The sequence below is a fragment of the Rhea americana genome, unplaced genomic scaffold (assembly GCF_003343005.1).
Source record: "Rhea americana isolate MKP2758 unplaced genomic scaffold, rheAme1 scaffold_92, whole genome shotgun sequence".
NCBI lineage: Eukaryota > Metazoa > Chordata > Aves > Rheiformes > Rheidae > Rhea > Rhea americana.
In genome coordinates, this window is record NW_028187111.1 from 3,387,220 (window position 1) to 3,407,762 (window position 20,543).

A 20,543-nucleotide genomic window follows, 5' to 3' on the forward strand; every position below is an offset into this window, starting at 1 on the left:
GAGAGCTGGGCCTCTTCAGCCTGGGGCAGAGAAGACTGAGGGGGGATCTTATCAATGTGTACAAGTACCTGAAGGGAGGGTGCCAAGGGGACGGGGACAAACTCTTTTCAGTGGTGCCATGTGACAGGACAAGAGGCAATGGGCARAAACTGAACCACAGGACAGGAAGTTCCTCCTGAACGTGAGTGTGACAGAGCACTGTCACAGGTTGCCCAGAGAGGTTGTGGAGAGTCTCCTTCTCTGGAGATCTTCAAGACCTGCCTGGATGTGACCCTTCTTGAGCACCGAGGTTGGACTAGATGATCTCCAGAGGTCCCTTCCAACTGTAACCATGCTGTGATTCTGTGACTCTTTWGACCTGGAAAAAGCTTTTGTTGTTTGGCTGATTCTTGTAAAAATGTATGTGTAAGTGAAGAAGATACACCTGCCGTGTTAGCTGCCAATATTAACTGAAAAGCCAAATTTCAAGTAATGATTGGTAGGGTTATGCGTAATAGAAAGCTGCTGCAAAACCCTTCCCTTCTGTAGACTGATCACTGTCAGTAACTTGCTTAGTCCTTTTAGTCCTGTGAAGTTCTTGAACAATACGTTTATAAAACGTGGTGATGTTCTGATATATTAAGATGGAGTCATGTCAAGTTTTTTTGGCTTTTGCTTTGGGGATTTAGGTCAAGTTGTTCTTTAACTATGATCATAAGCTCAACTTTTTCCTTGTTGATGTACAGCAGTTGCACTGACCTTGTCCTATCAGCTCATGGTGTATTAAAGGAGAGTTGTGCATAGCTAATTTGAAGTAAGAATTCCTGTGTATAACATGTCTCACTTTAATTTTACTTGATATTCTCTTTTCTCAGTCCTGTGTAGATAAAGACTTTAGGGTGGCTTTTATATTATACTTTACTACCTCAGGCAACTGGTTACAGTCTTAATGCAGGCCGGAGACTAAATAGGATGGGTTATTGTACCTGCTGCTTAGCAKGATCACAAGTGAGGAGTTCTGAACGAAAGCATTCAGAGTAAACTCTACAGTCTGCACGCAGGTTTTCAAGTCATCAGATTGGACAGAATGAATATGGTAAATGGAATGATTAAGCCTAATGAGAACTCCAAGTTCAGTGCACGTTTTTTTTTTTACTACTGGTTGGAGACTAGCAAAGAATCAGGTGTCCTAATAACCTAAATTCCCCAAAACATTGACTTTTTTTTTTCTTTCCAACTTAAAACCACCACTAGAGTCTGGGAGTAGGGCACTTTCACATTAATAAACTGACATTCAGCTGTAACTGAGTATTGCTGTGACTGCCTTGAGGTGGCCGTGACGTTAGTAGTGTGTGAGCTCATAGACACCGCCACATGCTTCTAAGAATGTACGACTGTGGAGTCATTCRTGATTCAGAGTCCTCTCAAATTGCACGTCCTCCTACAAAACATTTACAGGCAGGAGCAGCGGGGTAAGCAGACCGAAACAGAAAAAGAGATTGTTGATTCTGGAGATTTTGATCACTCTTAAATAAGCTTTTGCATTCTGTTCTAGACCAAATCTAAAGGTGAGAAAGTTGCTTTGTTCTGCTTACTGTCCTCTTGACTAAGAGGAATTGATTTGTTTTTTAGGGGGTGGTTGCTAACAGTTTCCACGTCTCGTTTAGAGCTATTGCTTGTCTGCTGATGTTGTGCTAGTTAGTATGTGAACCTGTTAGTTTTTCAAGTTAGAGTAGGTTGGTCCCTGCCTCTATCTGAAGTAGTCCTCCCAGAGAAGCGTAAGGAACGGTGGGTTAGTGACTTTGCCATCTGACAGACTTCGGCACCAGTAGAATGAAGACAATGAGGGTAGCAAACCCTCAGCAGCTGAGGATAGCTTTTGAATTCTCAGTAAGATAGAGAGTAGAGGTAGATTTGTCATGTGTTGGGTTATGTAGATGTATCTCCTTTCAACTGTTATCAACTTGCTGCCAAAATTTTTTTCAAAGGCAAAGGGATTATTATACCACATCAGAGGATATAACTTAAAAATAAATTCTCATGTTATATTACATTTACCTTATACTTTTGGCCTTCAGAACCAGTATTCTGCCTATTAAGACTTTCAGGCCTTGTTAACAGCTTTAGAAGGTTTTGGAATATTTTATCTTTTGCCACTTTTGTTATGCCCTGCCATGAATAGATTCTGTGTAGGTAATAACTGGTAGCAGGGATGCCTACTGATAAGATAAAAGCACATGTGGTTTGTGGTTATAACTTGATTTGCAGTCTAAATATCTGTAGTATAAATCAATTATCTACTTCAAGCACAAATGTGTAAATGTAAACATARCTAGATCTTTTGGAGTAAGATTGTTCTCTTGCTATTACAAGTCTGCTAAGTGTGTGTTAAGATTTTAAAGCAGGTCGGGTGGAACAGTGGGTAAAGAAATGAGGTCAAATGTAGGTGGAAGTAAAGCTCTGGAATGCTTTAAAGCAAAGACTGAGAAGTTTGTGGACACACATGGCACAAGCTTCTGAGTGGTAGAGCTAATGAAGCCTGCTTCCCAAAGGATTTGCTGTATCTGTGCTGTAACTCATTGACCTTAGTTTCCTCCTGTCTTGGGCAGAGAARGCATGTGTTTTGGCTCGCCCAGAGCAGTGCACATTTTTGGTGCTTAGTAGGTATACATGTTGATCAATTTGTTTCCTGCTACCAACCAGTGTGTAAGAGCTGGTCCYGACTGCCTTGATCTGTGGGAACACTGCCTTGTTTGCTGGTTTGAGAGAAGGTCCAAAATGTCTCTGAGGCTTCTGCCCTTTCAAATTAGGGTGATAATGGCCACTTGAGTTCCAGGTCTTTTGGTGGTGAGGAARAAAGACAGATGGGCAAAGCAGTGACCACATAAACCTACTTACCTTAGGAAAACAGTTTAAAAACAGTGGTAGCCAAGACAGAGGCTGTACAGTGGGCATAGAATAGAATACAAACTAGACTGGAGTAGAGATAAAATTTGCTYATAACTTGTCCCTTCAGGCAGAAGTTTCATTTTTTTCTCCAATATATCAATTTGCAGGTTTCCAGTGTATCAAATTGCAACATATCAAGTTGCAATTTTAATCCTCATCTTTAAACTGAGTGCCTTGCAAGCATCCCMTAATGAGAATATCATGGAGCATTACTTCCTGAAGAAACTTTCTAATAGAGAAAGATATRTCCGCCCTGTGAGTCTTTTGCTGAGTCCCCAGTACGGACACAGTCTTGAGTCTTGTTGTTCTACTTCAGCTACAAGGCTCTTTTTCACTAATGCCAGAGACAAAAGTCGCCTTGTTGCAGTACTTCATAATGATATCTTGTATTAAATGAATCCTGAACAAGTACTTTAATGGGGAGCTCCTCCAAGCTTCAATTCTTGAGCATGGGGGAAAAATGCATAATAAACAGTATTAGCAATATCTTAGAGGAAGGGGTTGCTGAATGCTTGAGGCAGTGCAGTGGGGCTTGGGAAGTGTGGATAGAGTTGCCTTCTTCTACTACTGACCTCCTGAGACCTGGAACAAGTCCTATAAGCCTGCCTTCCATGCTGTTTGTTCTATGAGGTTTTCAAGTAGCAGTTTTTTATTCTGTTGAGAGTTCTGGTGTGGTCAGCTTGTGCCAGTGTGTGTTTGTGTGTGTGTGTATACATATATATAAATTTGTATCATTAAGGGCAGTTTACAGTCCATGTGGAAATACTTATACCAATGTATATATACCCAATGGATATATCCCTCTATAACTAYATGATTGTGCATTTCTACTGTTCAGTCTCTATTGCTGTCTGATGTAGGAAGTCACTGTTCAGTGCATTGTGCAGTGCTCCAGCTCGAAAATTTGGTCTCATCAGATATTCTGAGGGAAGTTAGAGATTATGAAGCCCTTGTGTATTACAGTAATAGGGACCCAAAGGTATGAACACRTGAAAAAAATTGCTGCAGGTAAACTACGAGAAACTGTACTTTTTGGTAGCTGCGTGTGTGTTCATTCACAGCCTATAAAAGGGAAATAAACTCCCATGCACTTACCGTAGRTGATCTGTGTGCGGATAGGAAGCTGTAGCATGTTAATTATTCTGTAGTAAATTCAGTCCCTTGTTTTCCGTGTGGTAGCTTGTTTACCTACCCATGTTGTGAGTTTTTTTTCCTTTGTTACATTTTGGGAAGGGAAGCTTAGCAGTAGAGGACAAGCATTTTAAACATGAGGAACAAGCTTCAGTAGCGGAACTGGGGGGTTCTCAGGTACCTAGGCAGGATACTGCAGCACTGCTAAAACCTTGCAACTGCTGTCACTTGCTTCAACACAGGGGACTTGGTTGCAACATGCTTAGCTTTATGGGGCTTTTCTGAAATGCGTAAGGGATACCGTGAAGGCATGTTTAACATCCATGCACATCTGCTTTTATGAAAGAACTTTATTTAGCTGGCTAGTATATAAATACAATGCAGCTAGTAACCAAGTCTTTTGAGTTTGACTGTTTAAGTACTGAGAATCTGTACCATGACRTGCATTTTTTTTATATAAACTTGAAATAATTTAGAGAGGAAGGTGTAGGGCAGCTACATTTCAGTATCTCTGGTAAACATCTCCTCTTAGCTGAATCCCTACTGAGTACAATTACTTCATACTCTGTGGTCTCTTCCCCTCTTCTCCCCACACTTAGTAGTTGTAATCTCTTTATGGAAGAGAAGAAATCTGAATGTGCTTCTGAAGTTTGAGTGACTTTCTCTAAAGTCAGAAGTCTTATTCAGACTTAAAGTGTCTGAACATGAAGCTTGATTACTCAGTCTTTCACATATTCCATGTTTTCACTCTCACCAAACATGGGTGTTTTCAAAACGGGAAGGTACTTTGTAGAATTACCAGTGCTATGAACGGAAGCATGCAAAAACAATAAATAAAGCTCCTCCYCTGCCCCCATAGATGAGATCACAGAGCTACTTTTTTCTTATTATTTTCAAATTTGAGAGATACTTTGTATAAATACAGGCTTTCCTTACAGCTTGATTGGAAGTAATTTATGTACCCAAAATCTGCAGCAAGGATGTGGTGTTTTATTTTTCTCYGTCTTTCTTCTGTAAGCATCCTTTCATATTCCTTCCCTATAAGTTTACTCTCCCTGCATTTTTCTTCATTGTTCTGCCTTCTACCAAAAAAAAAGAAAAAAAGCCCTCATCCCTCTTTCCCTTTCATGGTGGATAACGCTCCTTTATTTGGTACTACTCCTCATGTATTATTTGCTTCTATTGCTACTCTACTTTCTCCTATTGACTTGTCATCTTGTGCATCCTCTTACGTTAATAATCTGACACTTCCTTTTTTTTCCTCTATTCGTAAAGTGTATGAGATACCGTTCTTTCAAGGCAATCTGTTTTCATACATTAGCTGTAACTTCTATTTTTGTCATTGCCTGCTTACCATTGCAAGGAGAGGTTATGAGAAATAGCGTCTATCTTGATTACTTGAGGATGAGTCATGTTCACACCTAACATAAAACATTTTTTTATCACTTGAGCTAATATCTGTAACAAAATACCTAATATGAAACTTCTACTGAAGTTCAGTTTTGAACTTGGATCCCACAGAAGTCAGTGAATTATAACAAAATAATTAGTTATGACAACAAAATAATTAGTTGCTTCTATCTTTCAGCAGCTCACAAGACAGAAGAGCCAGCAGGTTGTTGTTTTCAGCCTTTTTTTTTTTAAAAAAGGAAGTTCTGACCAAATAAGTGAATGCCTTCAAGAGTGCATTGAGATTAAGAGACAGGTTTCTTGACAATTTTTTGTTCAGAGTGCACACCTCCAGCCTGTTTTGAGTTGAGAAATTACTTTTCTAGCAGAAGTCAGGGGCTAGTTGAGTAAGTCTTCTGCATCAATGAAATTCTGTAAGCTATTGAACGAACTTCCCCATTTTCTTCTTGACGAGGTTCTTGTAAAGTTGTTTTTCATAAACAAAGATCAGTAGCAGTAACTTGTGTATAAGGCAAAGAATTGACTTCAAATGCTATATAAACTCTTTGAAGTAAAAGCTGTATAATTTATATCTGTACCCTTGKGTAGTTTGTGTGTTTAGTGTATATATATATTTTTACACGCACCCAGAGCAAGACCTTGATTCTTTGCATAAATTTCTTAGGTGCTACTCCAGTTTGCTTCTCTTGCACATCCTTTCATTTAACATAACCTGGAGTGCATTTAGCCATCAGTTCAGCAAAATTGGCTTGTTGATGTCAAAATGGAGTGGTTTCACTACTGGCTATGTAGTTCTACTGTTTCCTATAGATGATCTCTTYGGAGCTTGCATGATGACACAGCGAGCCAGTTGAACTTGCTTATTCATTAGAAAGCTAACCCAACATGAGAGTGAGCAGTTTTCTGCCAGGTTAGCAAGCTGAATTAGCTTATTTTGTAATTATGACGACTAAAGGATGGGGTAGACTGTGTGGCTAGGGGAGAGAGGGAGAGCAAAAAGGAGTGCCTCTTTTGATGAGAGTGAAATATTAGAGATTTTCAGCTTCTTCCTTTGCAAGATGGACACCTGGCTTACTGGGGATCAGTTGTAAGTGACACTTAAGTACTGTATGCACATCAGGGGGTTCACATCAACAGCAGAAATCAATCACGTTAGGGCAGGATTTGGGAAGCTTAAGGAGTATTTTCTTTAAAATTTTTATTCTTCAGCTTATGTGTTAATAGTGTTCTAGTATTTTCTATAAATACAAGCAGCTTTTGAAAAAATTAGTCAAAAGAAACTGGTTTCTAAAATAAAAYGAACAGCTCCAAAAATTATGCAGAATTGGTTCTGCTGTTTCTCATCATCAAAATAAACAACTGATCTGTTCCAAATTGGCATTTGGAGATGTGGGGATCCAACTAAAGTGCAAAGCTATCTTAATTTAGAGGCAAGTATAGAAATTCAGGTTTCTATTTTTTTAAGTAGTAGTAGTGTTTTTTTTGAGTGACTAGAAAGTTGAGTACATCAGTGTGCGATTATGCTGTTTCTTAATACTGCTTACATAAAATTTACTGGATGAAATCAGTTAAATTTTACTAAGATCCTTGGACCACTTGGTCTTGAGTTAGAGCTATGCCCTCACATTGTGCTAATCTCTACTTTTTCCTAAGTGATTAAAAAATATTTCTTATATATTCTTCTGATGTTCTTAGGTGTATAAAATGCATGCTCATATGCACTTTATCTAATGTGGAATGCTATGATTAGTAGAAAGGAGATCTCCTGATATGAAATGACAAGGTGATATTTGATCCACTCCTTTTTTTTTTTTCCCTAAAAGTTCATCTGTACTATAAAGACATTTTAAACAGCCATGTGTATAACAACAAATACCTGAGCATAACAGTAGTTTAGGTAATTAATTCTAGAATTTAGGATTCCCTTTGGGAGAAGATGATAGATAATGTATTTAGCCACAGAAGAGTAAGTACAAAGAAATGTTTAGAGTTGCTTTCAGTCTGTTTCTCATGTGGAGAAAAACATTTTACTTGCTGCTTTCTGTTGCTTCATCTCAAGAAGCATATGTGCTGAAGGCAATCAAAACAGCTGTTTGAAATCTKCTCTAATTGCTGCATCCATAAACTTGGCTTAGAAGTTTTAAGTATCCTATGGATTCTGGAAACTTGATGAGCACTTGTGCAATCTCTAAAGGAAGAGAACTTCTTCAGAAAAGGGAGCCTCTTGAGCAGCAAACACATGCGAATAGCAAAGTGAGAGTGACCGGTATGTGGAGATACCTGCTGTTCTGAGAAGACACTAGTCTCCCTGGGTTGTGGGCTGGCAGGCTCTAGCTGTTTGGCTTCAGGGGTTTGAGACACTTTTTCTGGTGACCAGAGGCTAAAATTAAATCCAGTGCTTTTAAGTGAGTCAACTCCAATTCAAATGTAATGGAGGGCTAATAATGAGCTTTATGTAGCAGCTTGTGTGTGTGCTGCAGGCTGAGCTGCAAGCAGGGTGGGGTGTAAGCAAGGCCCAAGGCCGTTGTTACTATCAGAGGCTGCTCAGTCTCCTGGGGCTGTCCCTGCTTGAGAGCTATTAGATGCCTCTTTATTGTTCTTCTGTAGCGCTCTGCAGTTTGGAGTCCGATTTTCTCCCCTCCCTCCCTGCTTTTAGCTTATAGGAGAATTTAAAGCCTGAAAGGAGTGCTTTGTGTCCCCTCCAGCCAGTACATAGGAAAAGGCTTCACCGYGGGCGATCTGGAATTGCTTGATTCCTTTGCAGTAAGGTGGAGGAGACGTGAAGTAACTGCTAGGAAGAGGACTCCGCTGGTTGCCCACCTGTGTGCAGGAGCTGTGGTTAGTGCTTTCCCAGCTTCTTGATAAGCGGTAGGTAGACCAGCAATTTTGCTGTGGCTGGACAGCGAGGATTTGTACCCAAGTTCAGCTTCATCATTGACCTCTGGAGGTAAGCTAGAAGGGACTGCAGAATGTGATGAGAGGTATTCATTTAACTTGGGGCAGTTGAAGGGTGCAAACTAGAGGGTCTTAATGGAATTCTGAGCCTTGGGTAAGGAGGAAACAGGATGAGAAAGGAGCTGAAATAAACAGATCGGCTGGATATGGGAATACAAATTAGSGAAGAGCTGCAATGGAATGAGTTTAAATAGGTTTTCTGCAGATGGAAGTAATTGGTCTGAAACGCTGTGGAAGCGTGCTTGAAAAGTTAGTTATTTTATTGATTTTTAGTTTAAGTTCCATGATTCTGACATGTTTGCGAAGTGAAAACAATGCAGTTTCATAGGTATTTAAACTTTTGCTTGCCCTCAAGGTAAACCAAAAGGTACTGAGCTTTAGTTTGCTACATTTTGGCATTGAAACAAATAAAAACTGCCTGTTGTACCTGACTATATAGTTGTCAGCTAGTCCCAAATGGTGTTGCTTAGAAYTGAGCAGCCCCCCTAACTTGAGGCAGGAGAAGGCAGCCTTTGTCTTTAAGGTTGTGCTCCTTTATATTCTCCAGGGTTCCTGTTTCGACCTAAGATGAGAACTGTGGCTTGCTTAAGGAGAGCTGAGTTTGTTGTATGATCAAGTGTCTCCAAAAGTAGACTGTTTAGAAAGAGTATTGACAGTAACAATTATAAACACATGGCTCATAGTCTCAGCGTTACTAAACTTGATGGGTTTTTATCACTTCTGTTTATCTTTAGCCATATTAGTTAAGTGACAAAAACTTGGAGCTTGTGTTACTTCCTGGCTTCTTTGCTGTTCTTTTGTGTCTGCCCAGCACAATGATTAAATAGCTCTATATTTTCCTTCCTATTTCTACTACCTTGATTTTTCTTTATAAAGGCCCCCAAATCTCCTCTTTCACAAATTTACTAAATACTATGGCAAMTTTTCCTGAAAGAAGGGTTCCAGAGGCTGCAATATAACTGAAACAACAACAAAACACCTTCTTCCCATATTCCCAAGTTCCTGAAKCTGAGTAGGTAAAACTGGAGGATACTTCAGAAATACTTACTGCTTTGTGTTGACTGTCAAATAACTGGAAGAACAAGGTTAAGGCCATATATACATAGTAGGGCAAGYTACTATTTCCTTTAGACCTGTAATATTTTTTATTTGTTACTCTATCTCAATTTGCTAGAAAAAAAGCTTGGCTTAAATATTGGAGATTAATCAGAAAGGTTAAGCTATTAAACTGTTTGAGGATATGTGGTCATACCTAAATAAAATCAGCATAAATCTGTGATCAGCAGCATAAGATGTAGGGTGGTCTCTGGGATAGTATTCAGTGTCTTTAGTRCTGTATTGATTGTGAAGGTTATCATCAGGAAACAGCTTACATTTTAACAGTAAACTTGTAGAAAACGTAGTGAATAGGTACACATATTACATGTGAATAGAACACATAAACACTTAGGGTTAGTATACGTACAGTCCTGTGCTAATGTAATACTAGGCTATGTACCTTTTAAAAAAAAAAAAAAAAGACAAGCAAAAGCTGCGGAAACCTTGGTTTTAACATTACAATTAATGCTTCTCCATCAACAGTTTTTAAACAGCCTGTGAATCTGGTGCAACAGTATACTGTTTTATATATATAACTATTATATAAATTTTATAAATATTTTCTTCCGCAACATAATTCCACAAGCATCCTTATTAAAGAGTTAGGAAAGTTATCATGGTCTCTAAGATTCTTAATACTGCTTAAATTCTTAGATTTGGATTTGAAATACTTTTTTGAAACTTACAATCTAAATTTTGTAGCAGTGTTGGAGTATGAGAATATGAAAGTGATAGCACTTAGTGTATATTAATTTTAACTGACCGCTTAGTGTATCTGAAGTGTCCTATGCTTTGAAGTGTCTTTGCTTAGCCTTTACTCAAGTTGAAAAAAAATCACGAATAAGAAAGTCAAGCTGACCCTAGAAATGAAGAAAGTATGTCTTATTTATGTGAAGTGAAATAATTGAGAAGTGTTGGCCCTTAAGGTAGTGTAATTATATGCACAGAAACTCTTACTAACACAAAATCATGCTGCTTAAATTCACTGTTAATTTGTTAATAAAGCAATGCTTATTGCTTTTACCTGCTCTTTGTAAGCTGGGTGGATATGTTCTTAAATGTTTAAAATGATAACTGAATTCCTTTAAGAATGAAGCTGTTTGCCTTTTTAATGCTTTTGTAATGCTGAGTTGATTAACRCTATTTACATGATTGATCCCATACCACTGTATATAAGCACACTGAGCCTATTCTTTGTGATCATAGCGCTTTCGCAGGATGTGTGTAATGTGTTAAATTTCAGACTGGGTTCTTCTTGTGGATGATCTTTAAATGGGTTAGTTTCTTTCATCAAGATCCGAAAACGCAGAAAAGCACCAAATAGTTTCTTAGTGCTCCTCTTAATTGTTGCCTTAGCCCTTTTCTGCCAGCCAGCAGATGGAGGGGGGAGGCACGCAGTCTTGYCACAGGATTTTGTCAGTGGCTGGTTTGGTTTCCCCCATGGCCCTTCAGACCCTGGAAGGCATCAGCAAGTGCAGGGGATCTTGAGGCACCAACCYGAGGCATGTGTTAAATTGATCCGATGGTCCTCGGTGGACTGCTCTTTTAACCTCCAACATGGCTAATTGGAGAAGGCATGTCAGAGATCAGTTCAGRGTCTGTGTGCATTGCCAGGCCTTGGCTCAGCCTGGTGTTTCTGAACCCTTTCGTGTCTTCYGAGGCTGTGATTTGGACTGAGAAATGGGATAAGAGGCTTCTGTGCAGCCTCTGTCTCAAGGTAAGAAGAGGTTGCCGATTTTTGGCCTGTCTTGCAGGTCTTCTGCCACTGTCTCATGTAGTGTTGAAGGCTGCTTCTAGACCACATGACAAGGAACAAGAAAACAAAGCAGTGTTAAGGTGTATTCCCCAGGATTGTTGGCCTTACACTGGTCCAGCCCTGGAGACAGGTCTAAAGACCACTGTGCCCTCTCAGCTATGGAGGACACAATAATACAGCACATTTCTTGTTGCCTGGGACTGTGAGCCCTGGTGCTTGCAGAGCCTGCCTGCTTCTCTGCTGCTATCCCATATGGTAGGAGCAGAAAGCAGTATAACAGAGCAAGTAGTTGCTTTGGGGAAAACTTTTGAAGGAGATAAGCCACCTGAGTCTTGAGTACTCAGGACGACTGGGTCAGAAAGCAGCTGTGAAGCTGTTCAGCAGCAGAAGTTATGAGAGCCTCTCTACTACCCTGCTTTCTTGAGAGAAGAAGCACCAGCGAGATTCCTGTACTTTCTAGCTTTTGAAAGTACCAGTATGCGGTAGCTTGACTGTGGCTTGTCTCTTTTTGAAGAAACTTCTGTGGCTGAGATACTGGGCARTGACTCAGTAGTTTCAGGTTCAGTTTCTTATCTCCCTTTCAAGGTTTGCCTGGAGAGGATGGACCTTCATAGGTGTTGCCTTTTAAAGGCTTATTTTAYGCTCTGAAATTCCCTTGCGGTGGCATTAGGGAACGCTAACTACTGTTGGTAATGCAGCTGTGGGAAGTCAACCCACTTCTAACCTGTGCTGCCTTTACTGATGTAGAAGCTCTCTGAGATGAGTCCCTTGGCACAGAGGTGTGCAGCTGTGCTGGAAGCAAGCCTTCTCTGCCTCTAAGTGCCTGGAGTAATGTGTAATTAAGATAGCTAAACTTCTCTTTTTCTTGCTCACTTTCCTACATCCCAGAAGCACCTCACCATGTCTAGCTTAGCACCTATCCTCTCTTCTGAAGTTAAAGTTTTGTAAGTTTAAAAACTCACAGAAAAGAATTTAAAAAGTTAAAAACTCTTACAAGAGTTTAATTTAAATCAWGCATTTTATTTATATTTTCAGTAGTTTTCCCGATGTTAAATCCATTTGAGCTATTTCTCTTCCCAGTTTAATTAAGAAGATAGGAAATACTCTACTGAGTCAGGTCAGTAGCTCATGTAGTCACTTTCCCACAGTGGCAATGGGAGAYGGCTTTTTAGGGAGAACCTGTGAGCACGGCCACTTTGTGGTCCGCTTTCCTCATACTCTTTTAGTTCCCTTTTGTATTTGTTCATGATCCTGAGRTAGCAGATTCCAAAAGCTCTTTGTCTGTTCTATTTTAAAAATAAAGAAGAAAATGGGAAGAAGTACTCCGTCTTAAACCAGTGGGTTGTTAGCTTCTACTGCTTCCTGCTTCTAGTAGCTTGGGATTTGCTGAAAAAGTTTCTTACCCACTGTCTTCATGTTTTGTAAACCTTGATCATATTCCTCTCTACTCCCATCATCTTGCATCCAAATTGAAGTCCTAGCCTTCTCAGTCTCTCCTCAGAAGACCACTGCTCCATCTCTTTGATAGTTGCGCTATTCTGTACCTTTCTGCAATCTGCTGTCCTCTGTGTGCGCAGTTCTGGTCTCCCTATCYCAGGACTTACGACCTTGGTGCACTGAGTCTTTCTGTAGCAGCAGATATTTCTATAGATGCCTTTTTCTCAATTCCTTCCTGTCAGTGTCCAWCATCTAGATAACACTTTTGGCTCTATGTGCAACATTTGCCACTAATTTCAGTGGACTGTCAATAATTACTCCAAGATTGCTTTTTTGAATTKTAACTACCAGTTGCAAATTCAGCATCATGTAAGCACAGTTTACATTATTTTTTCCTGTATGTGTTGCATTATATCTGTCTACTCTGAAGCTTATCTGCCAGTTTTGCCTATTGGTTCAGTTTTGTGAGGTCCTTCGTAGTCATTAGCATTGCACTTGGCTTACCTGAAAGAGCTATGTTTTATCTGCAGGCTTGAATAGTTTCGCTCTGCTCTTCTCTCCAGGTCACTGGAGATACTGAATAAAATAAGTCGCAGCAACACTCCGTGGGCAACTCCATTACTGACTCTGCTGCTTACTGGAAAGTTGGCTATTAAGTCTTGCCCTTTACTTCCTAGTCTCTAGCCAACCCTTAATGGACCTTTCCTCCATTCCTAGGGCAACTTGATTTCTATACACTACTACTTTGTATAGCATATTAGGCACATGGCTACATGCAACTGCATGAATGATTTAAAGTTCTATTAAGCTAATATTACCTTTAAAAAAAAAAAAAAAAGAGGAGTAGGGAAAAAACCCTAATCTGTTCCTGGGACCTGGTTTAAAGGTACCTCTATTCTGTATAATGGCAATTTCCTACCTTAGGTGACGAGCCTCTCATTCCTCTCTGTGTTTTCTTTTGTCTTTTAAGTGGAGTTTTACATCAGTTTATCTCATGGCAAAGATGGGTCCATTTTCCTGCTTGACCCTGATCTTTTCAGTCCTCTGCACTCATTTCTTCTGCAGCTGTGCTGTGAACCAAATCAGTCAGATGATCCAGACTTGAAAGCGTGTGGTGGTTTTTTTGTTTTTAATAAAAAAAAATATAGCTTGGTTTCTTTCCCAGATTACTTCATTGATGTTTATAGCATAACCACACAAACAGTTTCATCAGCATGATTTAGTAAGTGATGAATTATGGTAGTAGGCACAGGAACAAGCTGCTGGGGTGTGTGGGAGACTTCTTAATCTGACTTTGCTACCAGAGAAAAGCAACATGCAACAGCAGAATCAWCTCTATGTGGAATGAGTAAGTTAGGAGCCCTAACCATGTAGCATTTTTTCCTACAAAAAATCTGATTTGCAACTCTGGTTGCTGTGACAGCAGCAGTAGATAGTTATGCAGCTTTCATGAAGCTCAGTACTGCCTTTTCAGGTACCTTATCATTGTTTAAGGTGCAAACATGGAATAAACAGTTAAAAAATGCTGACTTGTTGCAGTAGGGTATAATGATAGATTATTCAGTTCCTGTAACATTATTTTGTTCTTCTGGAAAGCTTGTTTGTGACAGTGAGTTGCTATCTTGCCCTGATAGGAAGTGTAGAAGATAGTAGATTGTGTATATGCTCAAAATGACTTGTTATGTTCATGTTGTCCCTGTGGATGTTAAAAACTGAAATAACAGGCAGCAGAGAATATATTTCACTTCACAAGCACACATTCTGCCAGCTTGTCACTCCATGCTTGCAAGGGATGTTTTAGTGCTGAAGCAGATCTGCCATACTGGAGATGGTAGTGACGTTCGYGGAACCCTGGAGCTCAGCTTGGCTSTTGGAAGCTTAYAAGCRATGAGCRTCTGTGTACTAAACGATTCTTGTTGTAAAGGAAGAAATCTTAACTGCTTTATTTCTCTCATAATCAGACAGATTTAGGACGTGACGCAGTGCTGCAAGGTGCTTTTTGAAAGATGGATTGCCTGGGTTAGTGTTTTGTGTTAAATGTGGCTACGGATTCCTCTCTTAAATTGAGTGTATTTTGCAGATGATGTTGCATTGATCTGTCCCAGCTGTGTTGCTTCTCTGATTTCCCTGTCTGAAAGAGCAAATGGTAGGAGGATGAGTTTGAAATCGAAAGGAGTAACTTACACCTATTGAAACCCAGTACATACTTAATTTATTTCTAATGTTTAAAGATGGCAAAGTAGTCTTCACAGGATGCCTTTTTTTCTTTTCTTTTTTTCTAATTGTATGAAAATCTCCTAATTTCAAACTGTAGTTCTGGTAGATGTTCTACTAGTGATGTTTCTTAGATTAGTGTGAAGAGCTAGACACTTGGTTTACAGTCAGTTTGCAAACACTAATCAGAGAGGAGAGTATATTCTTATCTCAGCCACAGGTATTTCTATCTTAATATATCAAGAAAGTAATTGACTTTGAGGTTTTAAGAAATGGCCACACAGTTAATTTGCGGGTGCTATTTTGATTGTTGTATAAGCAACTTGCTGTGTCTAAGTCTTTAAGGCCCCAGCCCCTGAAATGACTGAAGGTTCTCTCTCCTTAGGCTACTATTTCTTATGCTATAATAAAATGCCTTGGGTTTCCACTCTTGAGGCATAATTTCATGCTTAGATTCTTTAGTGATGAAGGGGCATTCTAAAGTGCTTAGAATTATGGAATTAACCAATCTGTATTCATACTATATAACTATGATTCTGTCTAAGTGATCATTTAAAACTGACTTTCTGGGGAATAATTCTGCTGCTGTGGCAAATGAACTAGAGGTAAAAAGAGGTGATGATGCATCATTGGGATAGATGAGGATCAATCATTAAATTAAAAGACCTGCCTTTGTGTAATTTTAGTATTGCCATAATCTTTGGCATTGGCAAAGAGATGAGCTTGACTTAAGATATGAATGTTTCCCAACCATCTAATTTTGATGAACCCACACTTTACCCCCTCTGGTGATGAGTAATATGTATAAAAATGTCCAAAGCCTCTTCTCTGTTCCTTCATTTGTGATGCAGGCATCTTCAGCCACCGTATGTTATTTTTAGTAGTATGCATCTGCAACATCAACTTTCAGACTCTATAGATCTGGCAAATTCAAAGGGCTACAATTGGACTAAAAAGTGTGTTGTGTTTTCATGTGAGTTTACAGAGTGAACAAATCTCAAAAAATTATTAGTAATTCCAGAAGTGTGTTTAAATTCAATTGCATTTCACTACTTAAAAGGAGATACTTGGAAAAGAGCTATTTATTTGCGTGCTGAATTGCAGTTCTGTTCAATTTATCAAGTATCTAAAGTGAAATATTAGATGTCTCCTTATATTAGAGAAAAATATAAGAGCTTTTCTAGAGAAAAAGCTTTCTATTCAGAATAATGTTCTTATTAAGGAAAATGTCTGTTTTGGAATAAGTCTGTATCTAAACTGAAACACAGGAGTACTTTTCCRGGTGCCCCCTCCCCAAACTTTTAGAGATGATGAGTCTCTGCTTGGCTTCACTGAAATTTTTCTATGTAAGCTTAGGAGTTTGCAATTCATTGTCTTAGCCACAGTGCCAGACTGTAGTTTCTCACTCAGTCTAACCTCAGTGTGGGTTTATGCATGACTGCCTGCTACTGTGGAAAAGAACYGTTCAAGCCTTTACTTCCTTCTTCCCAAAATGCAGACATCTGAGCATATTCTGCACACTTCTTTTCAATCTTGTTTTAGTGAGAATTACTTTCTCCTTAACTTCCTAAGAGGAACACTACTTGATTTTTATCGTACATAACTCATACAAGATTTTTCGTCTTACTTTATTCAGTCTTTTTTTGAAGGTGTTTGCCAGTTTTAAATGCTGTTGTTCCTATCTAACCCTAAAGTGAGAGCTGGCTCTCTGAATACACTGAAGACTAGTTCTGTGTAATGAAGGATGCTTGATGCCTTCTAGTCTCCTAGTATGCTCATGCCTTTGCTTTCCTGAACCTTCTGAACAGGTCTATCACTACTTGCTACTGAAGATGTTTAGATAAAATTTCATCTTTCCAGCAGATATCTCTAAAGCATGTCAGTGTGAGGACTGTCACTACTTAGACCTTTACAAAACTGGCTTATGGGTTGTGCACATCATAGCTTCAGATCTTGGGCTGAGTGTGCAAAGTTGCAAAGAAAAATTCAGAGCTACTGCCTCTGGTTTGGGAAGTTCAAGACATGTAACTGGGGGCTGGGGCAGTATTCAGAGTTCAGTTGGTACTATGASTTTGTCCTGCTTTATATTCTTCCTTAAGCACTTACCATTGGCTGCTGTAAGAGACACAGAAAATGGAATAGGTGAAGCTGTGCTGTGGCTCTTTGCTATCTGAACCTTCCTAATAAAGGAAATGTATCCTTCAAAGTGCTTTACTTGTTTGTTATTTGCTCTCAGCTGAGCTAGGTAAATAAACTGTGGTCTGCAGAAGAAAATGAGACAGCATCTCTGTCTTTGCCCTCCTCTTAAATGGGATAGGGCTTGCACTTGTTGAAAGCAACCTCCTTACCTGTAGCAAGGTGAAGCATTGTCATTCTSCCCTGTGAACAGCAATGAAGAAATAGGTTCCATTATCTCCTGCTAGAATGGATATCTTCTGCATGTACCCTGGAATCTTGGCGTCATAATGCTTGTTTTTTCTTGCTTAAGATTCCTAGAATGAGGCATGTATATAAGAAGAAAAGGAAGAACAAGCAGTGATRACCCCTCAAAGTTTCTTTACTCTTCCTTGAAAGACAATCAAGCTTCTAATCAGGAAAACGTGTGCTGCTGGCAGGAAGGCCTCAGGTAGTTTCATACAGATTCGGCACAGCAACACTTTAGATACTCGTAATGTATGTCACTTCTGGGTAAGTATGTAACTATTGCAGACAGGCCTGTATAATTTCTCAAAATTTGGTGCCTCGAATTTCTAGGCTTATTTTCTACCTGATACCACTTGTCTTCTGCTTTTTAAGGTTTTCAGAAGTGACACTTGTTTTTCTCTGGCCTGGAATCTCTGGCCCAGAGAATGGGCAAAAGCTATGCTGCAGAACTTTTACGGAGGAGATTTTGGTAAAACAATACTGCTCTCTTCTCCCTACTTCCAGGTGTCTGTTTTAGGTTTTCAAACTCTAGCAATCTTCCTCAATAAACGGTTGCATCAACTGTTGCATGAACAGTTTTGGAAACTTCAGCCGTTGTGTAGACGTTGTCATTAAAAGCCTTAATATATTGCCTTGTGTGTTGGTAGAAGGGAATTCGGTCTCTAGATGTGTGAGCCCATCCTCATGATGTGATACATATTATTCTTCTACTTGTAGAGAAAACTGATTCTTGCTGTATAGGGTTTTAGTAAAATCTGTATATTGCAATAAAATATTTGGAAGCATGTTGTGCAKTTTGAATTATATTGCCATCCTTAAACTGGGATCTACTTTGCTGAAGTAGATGCACTGTTTAAGAGCAGAAAAATTGAATTCATTAATGGATTTAGGAAGCTGCAGGAAAAAATAACCCTTTTTATTAGTTGAGATATGCATTTTAAGGCTACACAGTTGCTGTCCAGAATATATGTCTGTACTGGTAAAATGCAACTCCTTTATGCYGTATTTCAAGAATTATTCAGCTGTTTGAGCTTACATTTCACTTTGAGGAAGCAATGTAGGYACCCAGCTTCTGTAACTGGGTTAGCTCAAGCCTGCAGTTTCATGGTTACTTCAGCCTCACTGATAATGCAGGCCATCATGAAGAAGGATGGTTCAGTCCTTAATGTCCACTTTCATCCCTTTCCTGTGCCAGCCTTAACACTAATATTGCTGTGAGGTGAACTAGAGCAGGGAGTTTTATTTGTCAAAAATCTKTTTTTTGAGATCTAGAACTAACACAAAGTAGTGTGTGGTGTACAAGAAGGAATGAGACGGCCAGGACAATCTTTCTGAGGGCAGTTTCTTTTCTAAGCTGCAGCACCATGGTGGCTTGAGTCAAAGGTGTGGTTTCATGTTATAGTTGATGTGATTTATCTGGAAGTATAGCCAAGGAGGAACAGTCTTGCTCTCCATTCCTCTCCATGTCAGATCTAACCACTGCATATCCTCAAGATGAGTTGGCTTGACTTAACTGTTTTGAGACTTGTTTTATTTTGGAGATGTATTCCTTTGTCAGATCAGTAAGCTAACCTGACTCATCCTGAGGCTATAAGATGGCCAGATCTACTATGGGAGAAGCATGAAGGTGGGAAATATGACCATTTCTTCTGGCGGTAGCCCATACTTTGATCAGATTATGTATAATGTTCAAATGAGCTGCAGTTTCCCTAATCAACATAGATTTTTGGAAACCCTGTCCAGCATTTAGTTCTCTYACTCCCTCTTGTACCACTATTTTTATTATTTTTTCTAAAAAAAAATCAAGACTGGCCAATAATAAAAAGCTTAGATATCTAGTTTCTAAAATGCTACCTCATCTGTAGTAAGACCTTTTTCACTAAGATAGCTATTCCTGCTATGGAGAATACCTGCATTATGTTGATTGCATGCCTAGAGTTTCTCAGTGTTAACTGAGAAAATGTTATCCTTAAATTCAAATCCATCCTTAGCCTAAACTGACTTGTTTTGTGCTGTTCTGTGCTGTTCTATGGTGTAATCTAAAGGATTGGTGACTGTTTGCCTCTAAGGTTGCATAGTCTCTTATAGCTGAACAGCATTCTGCAGCATGAGCTGGATGATGCTAGACAACTTGAATTTGGTTTCTACAGAAATTACTCTAGTGTCCCTTTGACCTATAGAATAGCATACAGCTACAAGTCACAGTTTAACATACAAATTAGCTATTTGTTCACCTTCTGCTCACTTCGCTTCTTGACTCTCTCTCTCTCTTTTTTTTTTTTTTCCCTCCACTGTACTTCCCACATGAGGCAGATGGTGATTCTGAGCTGATGGCCATTTTCTTACTCCTCCTCTTCCAGCGTTAAGATAGGTATCAAATGAAAGCCTTTCATAACTAGCTTCATCTGTCTGTCTCTCTGGATCTTGGCTGCAGCAYCAGATTCTGAGCAATCTTTGTTTCTTGCTGTGCTTTCATGCAGACTCTTTATTCTCTCTGTAGTTTGAACTCTGGTTCTCCAATTCTGAGAAACAACATGACAAGTATGTACTGTAACGCTGTCCTACTTCAGTAAAGTTGGAGAGAAGGAAATCATACGAGGTTCTAGCAGGGCAGAAAACAAACTGTGTGGTACTTAGCAGTAGCAAAATAGAGACATCACAAAGCAGAAGAACTCTAGGCATTTGAGGAGGACATTTTATAGATTTGTACCTCTGGCCTCCTACTGGGAAAGGGGAGATAGGTTTGGTCTTCTCCTCTCTGCAGATTCGAGGAGATGCTGCTTCTCCTTGTGGCTGAGTTTTCGAGTTTTCAAGGCTACCTACTTTATCAATAAATATAGAAATTGCTTTTTAACACAAGTTGAAAGTCCTGGGTTGCAGTGTTTGCAACAAGGATTGAATGCTGTGGGAGATACCACAGCTGCGTAAGAAGTGGGATCCTGCCGAAGAGATTGCTGCAGCTRTGGAAGGGCATGCTTTGCCCTGCTCCTTCTCCCACAACTCCAGTGTCTGGCAGCAGTTGCAGAGACCAGGGAGGAGTGCCCACAGGCTCTGGCCAGGCTGCCWGCGGTAGCAGTGAATGCAAGTGCTTCACACACTTGGAGAGCTCCTTTGGTTTGACGGCTTGCTGCCCTATGCTGATGAAGCATCCATGTGATGATGATCCTGTTTTTCTTTGTTTTATTTTTTT

The 20,543-nt window shown here is 39.6% G+C and overlaps 1 protein-coding gene and 1 pseudogene across 3 annotated transcripts in view; one reads left to right on the top strand and one right to left on the bottom strand.

Annotated features, from left to right (window-relative positions):
- The window catches only part of LOC146584579 (uncharacterized), a 13,309-nt pseudogene extending 9,249 nt beyond the window's left edge, over positions 1–4,060 (bottom strand).
- GSK3B (glycogen synthase kinase 3 beta) overlaps positions 1–20,543 on the top strand; it is a 154,485-nt gene that overhangs the window by 26,830 nt on the left and 107,112 nt on the right. The window lies entirely within an intron of this gene.